Source organism: Protopterus annectens, chromosome 11.part0 (assembly GCF_019279795.1).
Source record: "Protopterus annectens isolate FY-2018-M chromosome 11.part0, PAN1.0, whole genome shotgun sequence".
Lineage (NCBI taxonomy): Eukaryota > Metazoa > Chordata > Ceratodontiformes > Protopteridae > Protopterus > Protopterus annectens.
The window spans coordinates 486,260,921-486,270,579 of NC_056745.1; positions in this window are offsets into that span (position 1 = coordinate 486,260,921).

Consider the following 9,659-nt stretch of genomic DNA (forward strand, 5'->3'; position numbering starts at 1 on the left):
AACAGATGGGGCAAATATTTGTCCCACTCCCTCTTAAACTGATCTGCAAATGCCCGTAGCAAGGACTTGATTCTAGAGTTTAACCTCTCAACAAGACCATTAGTCTGGGGATGGTAGGGGGTGGTCTTCATGTGCTTCACCCCATAGGACTTCCACAGACAAGCCAGCAGGTCTGACCCAAAATTGGCACCTCTGTCAGTCAGTATTTCTTTTGGGAAACCTATCCTGCTGAAAATCTCTAACAAAGCATTTGCCACCTTCTCTGCCTGAATGGAGGACAAAGCCACTGCCTCAGGGTATCGTGTAGCATAATCCACTACCACTAGGATATGCTTTTTTCCTGTAGAACTTGGGGTACTCAGAGGACCCACAATATCCATAGCTACCCTCTGAAATGGCTCCTCAGTCACAGGCAAAGGCATCAGAGGAGCTCTCACCTTGTCTCTGGCCTTCCGTACCTTTTGGTACTGCTCACAGGTCCTGCAGTACCCAGTTACATCTCTGGAAATTCCAGACCAAAAGAAGTTCTGCATAATATGCCTCATTGTATGTTTTATGCCCATATGACCTGCAAAAGGAATATCATGGGCTATGGTTAGAAGTGCCATACGGTAGGCTGTAGGCACTACCAACTGCTGTACTCTCTCCCCTTCTAGCCCTCCCTCAGGGGTCCACTCTCTGTATAGTAATCCTTTGTTCCAGTATATAGTTTCCCCCTTTCCTTGAGAATCAGGTGCCTCCCTAGCTACGTGCCTCAGGCCTTGCAATGTAGGTTCTTATAGCTGAGCCTGTCTCAACTCTCTCCTTCTCTCCTTGTAACCCTTCCAAGCTCCCCTTCCATAGGAAGTCTGGCATCCTCTGACAGTGGTACCTCACTGTCAGCCTGAGTACTACTACTCAACTCTACCTTTGCAGTCACTCTGCCTAAGGGAACATCAGTACCCACAAGCAGCTGTTGCTCACATTCAATCTCACTGCTACAGAGTGGATCACTCCCTGAAGTAACCACCTCACTAGTCTTGGCTGCAAGTATGCAGTCTGTCTCTGTCTACCCCAGGCTACCAGACCCACATGCTTGTCTCCTAGACTGATTGCGTGTAACTGCATAAGCACATGGTACTGCTATAGCTTATTCTGCACAGAAACGGACATTTAAGAGCAGCACAGCAGCGTGCCATGCATAGTAATGAAGGCGCGCTGCCCCTGCTCCTAAACGGACATGAGCATGGACGAGTGTAGGAGATGTGTCTGAGAGCAGAACTCTCACAATACACAGGCCCCTGCACTCAAGAATTGCAGTTCGGCAATTACAATGAGCGAGAACACTCATAGGGGGTTGCATACCTCCCAACTGTACAGATGTTCGAAGAATGTCTAGATTTTCTGCCCATACAGTTGGCCTGTACGCCATTTGTCGTGGGAAATCACTGGGGGATGATGTCAGGATTGAAGTCGTTAAATAATGGCATACATTTGAGTTTCAGACACCAAACCCATCAGAAACTTTATATTAAAACACATCCTGTTACTCTGGCAAATTACCTAAGTTTATAAGAGCAATATTTAAAATATGTCCCTAGTTGTACCTCATCTTGTCAAGCTTTGTCCAGATATGTTGCATGAAGAGGTTGAGAGGTATGGGTGGTTGCTAGGATTTCTGCCAAATGTGCAGATGCACGCAGGAATCCACAGCAAAAAGTGTAATCTGTTCCTTCCTAGAGAAAATAACAGTAGAATTTTTTTTTATCAAACAGACTAAATTTAACCGTAGGTGCGCGGGTTTGCCCATTGCTAAGCTACGCATACTGTAGCTTAAATAGCACAAGAAGATAAATGGCAAGATATATTCAATTGAAGCAGTACTGCAGTAGTGTAGTGGCCAGAGCATTCGCTTTGCTAGCAGTCATTCCCTGTTCAATCCTCACTGTAGTAAATTCCATTTTCCATGTGAAAGCATTATATGAACATTTTTTTTGCTGTATAGCCTATTAAATAACATATATTTATGAACTGGAGTACTGCATTAAGTGCAGATGTGAGTTGTCATTGTAATAATGTGGTAAGATCCACAGATAAACGCAAGTGCCCCATACAGTATACATACACATGAATCAGGGATACTAAACAAAGATATAATGTATAATGAATGATAAATTCATAGAGCGTCCAAATCTACCACTTTCCCAAGACCCATGGTTGATTTCTTTCTAAATTAGTGTGGGGGTAAGTGGGAGTAAGCAGTTTTAAGCAGTAGTAAGCATGTTTAAGCCTGTTTGCATGGGGGTAAGCAATGCGCACACAGGTTAAGCAATTTTAAAGCTAACTCTCTATAAGCATATTTAACCAGAAGTTACAACTGCTTAAAAGTGCCTTAATCACTCTGTATCCAACAGCCCCTGTTCTGCCCAGCAACAAAATAAGCAGGCCTTGCAGGTCTTGAACCCAGGACCCTGTACACTATAGTCACAGCAGTTAACCATTAAGACATCACAGCTGTACATAAAATTGTGGTATACCCAAACAGATCCTCACTATAGCAAAATCACAATTTACATGTGAAAGGAATCTATAAACAGTTTTATGTTGTATAACCTACTACATAACATATATATATGAACTAGAAGTCCAGATGTGAGGTGTCATTGTAATAAAGTGGTGAAATCCCCCAATAAACACAAGTACCCCATACAGTGTACATAAACATGTATCACGGATACTAAACAAATATTAACATGTAATGAATGATAAATCAATGCCAAACAGCAAATAGTGTCCAAATTTAAAAATAAGCAACGCCTAGCATTGCACACCTCTGCTTACTAGGTGTAAGCAATGTGTAGCCCAGCTAAATCGATTTGCCCATTGGTATACCCCTTTAAGCAATGCCAACTTTAGGTAAGCAGGTTTGCCCATAGCTTAGCATTTTCAAAACCATCCAGTCACGGCAAAGTGTGGGAAATTGGCCCTATTTAAACCCCACAGGTGGAAATACATCTCATAACTGTTTGCAGCTTCCTCCTGTAGGCACTATGGCTGGTATCAGAGAAGGATCGTATTTCTGAGTGCAGCGCTGGGGAATCCAGGAGTCCAAAGTCATGGCAGGACTTATAAAAGACCATGAAGAGAGACCGCTGCAGGGCCAGTACCAGGGTTCCCAATATAAAGCAGAAGCCTGGGACTGTCTCGCCAGTGACCTCGCCAGTGCCACTGCCATCCCTCGAACTGATGAGCAGGTCAGGCATCACTATGCCGTCCTAAAACGGAGGAAGAGGGAGCTCTTTGATCAGTGGATCCAAGAAGCTAGGCAGAAGGGTGATGTCCCAGCAGTGTGTAAGTACTCATTCTACTTCCTGTTTAATAATTGCCAGCTCATGTATATTATGGATAGGTATGACTAAATATTCCTCTTATGTCTTTAACAGAGGCAGCAGAGCGGGCCGTGAATCAGGAAGCCCATGCCTATAGACTGCAGAGGCTGTGTCGTGAGGCAGGTTAGTAATAATCTTGCATGTACTGTCATAAGAAATAAATCTTAAAGTAGTAGAAAGTTAATTGCCAGTATAAAACCTGTATCGTGTATGGCATGTACTGAATAAACCAGACAATATAGCAGGAAGAGTCTCATATAGGTTGTATGTAAATAAAAGGGTTAACAGCTTGGCAATAAAGGTCTAACTCCTGGATTGCTTGTGTTTACTCTGGTATCATATGGTAATATAGTGTTGCATTCTCTTAACAGTACTGTTGTATTAAACACTGTTACCCACATTGTGCAACATAAATAAAATATGTAGGAATGTCTGTATACAACTGTTGTAATCACAAGGTCATATTGTACAACTGAGAGAGACTTAGACAGAAAACAGTAAAACGATACACAACATACTCCAAATAGCACACTCAACTGAGATGTAAACTGTTGTATATTTAGCACACACAGCCATGGTTCGAATCCTGGGAGTGGTAGTAAGCTGTATGTAGGATCATACCCCTCAATTGTACAGATATTGTCAGAAAGTTTAGATAATTGGCTTAATTTTCCTGCCTGTCACCCTATCCCCCTGGAAAATCAGTGAGATGATCCCAGAAGTTTAAGCAGCAAATAATGACATACAACTGATTGTCAGACATCATAACCGTCAGAAATATAGCTATAGGAACAAAACTGTCACTCTAGCAGCTCACCAAAATGTTATGAGAGTAATATGCAAAGTATGTCCCATCTCTACCCCCATGTTGTGAAGCTATGACCAGAGTGTGTGCAGTAACAGAGTGAGACTTATGTGCATAATAATAATGTGGAATCTGGTAATATGTGTGCCAACATTCAGGTAGTGTTAACAAACATTCCCTCCACAGGTCTGTTAGATAAGAAAACTGTGCCTGGAGATAAAAGATTGACTGGTACTGTGTAGTCTGGTATTGTATGGCATTGTTAGTGTTGCAGTTTCTCTGAATAATAATGTATTACTCATCACTGTCATCCACACTGTGCTACATAATAAAACTGTCTAGGAAACCCTGTATAAGAGTGTTGTAATTACAAGGTCAGATTGTAAAACCACTGGAGACTTATATACAGAAATCAGAGAAGAGATACACATGAATGTCTAAATAGCACACTCAACTGTGATGTACACTGTTTTATTTTTAGCGGACACAGCCATGGTTCGAACCCTGGGAGTGGTAGTAAGCTGTATGCAGAATCATACCCCTCAACTGTACAGATTTGTCCAGACTGTCCAGATAATTGGCCCCTATCCGCTGCCTGTTACCCTGTCCCCCTGGCAAATCAGTGTGATGATCTCTGACACTTAGCATTTAATGACATATAACTGACTGTCAGACCTGTAAACATTCAGAAAATGTATATGAAAACAAATCTGTCATTGTAGCAACTCACCAAAGGTTTATGAGAGCAATTGTCAAAATATGTCCCAGTTTCACCTGCATGTTGTCAAGACTTGCCCAGAGTGTGTGCAATAGGAGATTGAGAGGTATGTGTATAATATCAACCTAGAATCTGGGAATATGTGTAGAAACAGTCAGGTAGTGTTAACAAACAATACCTCCACAGATATACTAGGTAAGAGGTGTATACTGCAGGTAAAACACAGTTCACACATATAGTTGTCTACAAGCATACCACTGTCCAAACTAAGGCCATAGGGTAGTGTAAGGTACAGATTACAGCACTGACTATGAAAGTATTGAGAAGTACAGAGCTATACAAGTTGTTAATTGGCATCTTTCTCCCCCCACCATATCTGCAACAATAATCTAAATACACAACTTAATGGGTATGTGTACAATTAAATGTACTGTTGGGACGTATGTCCTATTGTTTGATAAATATTGAAATTTGTTTCTATGCATGTGTCATATTGAAATACTCCCACATTGGTGGCATGCTGCCGTCAATGTACCTGCATGCTGTTGTAATGGCCACTGTGGACTGTGGTTCCATATATGCATGTGTTCTGTTTGCTGTGCAGCTGTTCCATATCTGGTGTTTTGCATTAATGGGAATATCTATGCATGCTGTTATACCTAATCCTGGAATGTGTTGACTGTTGCTAACCCACATATGTTTTAAAATTGAAACACCATAGTACATTTGGGAAGGCCGGTCCCAGTGGACCCACCTCTCCCACCTCATCTGGCCGTGGCACCGGGCACCAGCACATCTGGGGCCCACTGTGGGACTACCTCGTCTGCTAGTCCTGCACCACCTTTGGGTGGAACCACCTCAGGGGATGGGGCTCGCCCCCTGGGAGTGGGTGCGGACAGGAAACTGTGACCCATCATTAGGTCCGGGGTCTGGTGTATAGTGAGCTCTGCAGGGAGTTTGGAGATCAGCTACACCAGCTTGAGGGCCGCGTAGCACATCTAGAGGGTCAGCCTGCCCCTCCTACCCAGCCCCCAGCGCAGCCACCTTTGGGGCCGTGAAGGTGCAGTGGTGACGGCCCATGGGTAGGGACCTCAGTCCCACTGTTTCCAGTTGGGGCTCATGGGCTTCTGACTTCCAAACACCCCTCCCCATCCAAGGTGTTTACCCCCACATGTGTCATATACCACCCCTGTATGCTGTTTTGTCTGTCATCCTACCCAACGTACCTCCCCAAATATTCCTACTATCCCTCCCCAACATATCACTCTCACCTTAAAAAAGGGGGCAATCTGTTCCCAAAAAAAAAATCTCTCCCCATACATAGCTGTCCATTTCACACATGTGCATGTGCCCACTGGACACATGTAATATGGTCTAATTGGCTTCACAACATATTATTGTTGTCCTCACCTCTGTCTCAGGGGTATGAGTGTCCAAATCTGCCTCCAAATCAGTGTATATGCACAGCTGTTGCTGTAGAAGAAATGGGCAGCTATGGACCTTCCTTATACCTGTCCTGCACATCCCTAGCTATTTTTCCTACTGTCTTTCTGTCAAAGGAAAAAACTTCAAAGACCAGTTCACGTTAGGTTCAAGCAAGGCACCCTTTATTACTTGAAGCAAGGAGACAAAGCATGTAGGCACAAGGTTTGTCTGAATTACTGGTGATTAGTATGTTATTCTTATACAGTTCTCTTCCTGTCACACAGAAAATGTTACTATTCTGTTGCTGACGTAGTTAGACACAGCTTTCTGTATGTTCTACAGAAAATGTTACTAGACTTATTGCTGACTAGGTTAGATTATTTGCTAGCTTGCAAAACATTTTGAGAAAAACAACCTGGCCTTGGGCTTATTTTAGCCCATTTTAACTTTTCAATTCTTCAATTGTACTGTTCTAATACATGTGTTACATTTTGTCTAGATTCAAGGTACATTTCTAGCTTTGATACAAGTAATGCTGACTATGGTTTATACTTTCAAGCATCTATTGTTTTCTTTATCAAAGCTTCTAGCAGCTGCATACTTTCTCATAGCATAAGCAGAAATGAATATCTCTTTAAGTTTCATGACATTAGCAGAAATGAAATGTCTCTTGTTATTTTCATAACATTAGCAGAAATTAAATGCTTCTTGTTAAGTTTCTGATAGCTGTGCAGATGCATGCAGTGTGAACAGAATAAATGCATTAACCCTTTTAAACCTCAAATGCACTAAGCATGCATACTACTATTACACATTTTTCTAACATTTCCCCCTTTTAATACTTTTATTCTACTTTCAAGATAAGCATAAACAGTTTTTTTCTTCCCCTAACCTCTTCCTACTCAAGATTTGCAGTTAATAGAGTCATTCAGTTTAAACTTATGAAAGCATTTTCAGTTTTTTAGCAATTCTTCAAGTTCAGCACCTTGGTATAAGGTTTCTGAAACTAAAATGTCTATAAAGTCTTTAATCAGCCTTTTTTATTCAGGGAATGCAGCAGCACACACATACCACCAGTAGGATTATTCCTACACAGATGGCAATCAGAATGTTCATCAGGATACTGCCCCACCCCCCAAACAATTTCTGGAAAAAGTCCGTCAATGGATTTGGTCCTGGTTTGGTCATAGCTGACACCTGCTGAATTACCTCAAGATGGTTGTCTATCTCGTGTCTGTGGTCAGGAATATACGAACAGCACTCCTCCTGGATTAAAGCGCACGCACCTCCTCTCGCCGCTAGGGTGAAGTCAAGAGCCATGCAATTTTGAAGCACCACTGTTCTCATGGCAGTCAGTTCATCAGTCACCAATTCTAGGGCAGAAAAGGTTGAATTGCTCATTATTTTGAGAAGCTTAGACAATTTTCTTAGTTCCCAGATTGATTTCGTTGCTCCATATGCTGGCAGTTCACCTGCCCACGATATAACAGTATCACTCAAGTCCATATGTGACAGTCCGTTTTTCCCTAAGCCCACAGCATGATGTTTTTTCCAGCGCGCATTGATTTGCCCCACTGGATTGACAGGCTTCTTGATTTCCCGAACATTCCGAATTTTCCCTTGAGGTAAAACTGCTGTGTGTCGTATGGCCGGTACCAGGTACCCCAAAAAACAACTGCCGGACCAATTCTCAGGTAACCATTTATATGCTTTCCTACCACATACAAAGTAACAATCTTCTACTTTGGTAGTAACTTTACTATGCCCTGGCTCTGCATGAAACATTTTTTTGTCGATTATAGACAGTTGCTTATAGAGATCAGCATTATGTTTTACTTCTTCAGTTGTCCTATGCATCAGTTCAAAAAATGTATCATAGCTTGTGTTGCAATAGGATTTGGTGTTATCAGGTTTAGTGTAGCACCTATAGGGAACAGTCACATTGCAATTGCTCCAACCCACCTGAACTGTATCATTCTTGTAAAAACACACAGTTCCCTTCTGTCGAACAGACAAGTGCAGTGCTACTTTATCTTGTGATGTGACATCTAATGTATCATGAATTAGGTTTTCCCAGGTCTTGTTGGCTCCTAGGGGAACTGAAGTTAACAGTAACCCCCCATATGCTGTTGGCAAAGCTGTGCAAATCCAGTAATTCGAAACATTGAAGGTCTTAGCATACACATATTTGATTGCCTGGTAAGTGTTAAAGTTCGGGTGCCACTCTGCGTGCCACTCTGCACACTTGTTTAGTTCAATTTGTGTGGCTGGGAAAAGGAATGGCCACAACAAAAATATTATTGTCACTAGTACAGTCAACAGGATGATTATGCAATACTTTTGAGGAAACAGTTGTTCTGCATTTCTGTTTTCTCCGACTCTTCCAAGTAGGTGTATTTGGATCTTACTGAATTCCATCATCTTGGACATGTGCTTTTACTCTCTGCCCTTATAGGACCTTCAGCACCGATGGTTTCTTCACTGGGGTTGAGACGGATCAGTCCTATTGATCTGACCCCCCCTTTGTAGCCAGACTTTGTGCTGAGGACCCCGATGGAGAGGTAAGATTTTTGTCCAACTCAAAGTTCTTAACCAGCTTGCAGTGTGTAAGGCGTATCCACAAAGCTCGTTCTGCTATCTTGACTGCAGTGGGTGTTGAAAGAAGCACCTGGTAGGGACCTTCCCACCTTGGTGATAACCAATTCTTCCTCTTGATGTTTTTGATCCACCCCCAATCTTCGGGCGGCAATGCCACTTCTGAGGTCTCGGTTTGTTTTCTATCTGAAACAAAATTTGACTGCAACAGATGTTTAGAACTCAACAACTTTTTCATGTATTCAGCTAGTGTGAAATCAGCTTCCTGGTCTGATGACATGAAAAGTTTCCACTGGGGTGTATAATAAGCCCTTCCAAATAATTTTTCAAAAGGAGTCAATCCTTTTGCTGTAGGGACAGTTCTTATGCTCAACAGTGCCAGGGGCAAACAGTATAACCAGTTTTTTTCCTGTCTCAGCTATTAATTTTCTCAGTTTGTTTTTTAGTATACCATTATGCCTTTCAACTAGCCCTGCAGATTGTGGATGGTATGCACAATGGTTTTTTAAAGAAATATCAAAATGCTTACTCAACTGCTGTATGGTTTGATTTACAAAGTATGTACCATTGTCACTGTAGATCCTTTCCAGAATACCAAACCTAGGAATGATTTCCTTGACAAGTACCTTTGCCACCGTAGCTGCATCTGGATTTTTGGTTGGAAAAGTTTCCACCCATCTGGAAAACATATCTACAATGACAAGACAATACTTCTTATTTTCACATTTGTTCAATTCTATGAAATCCA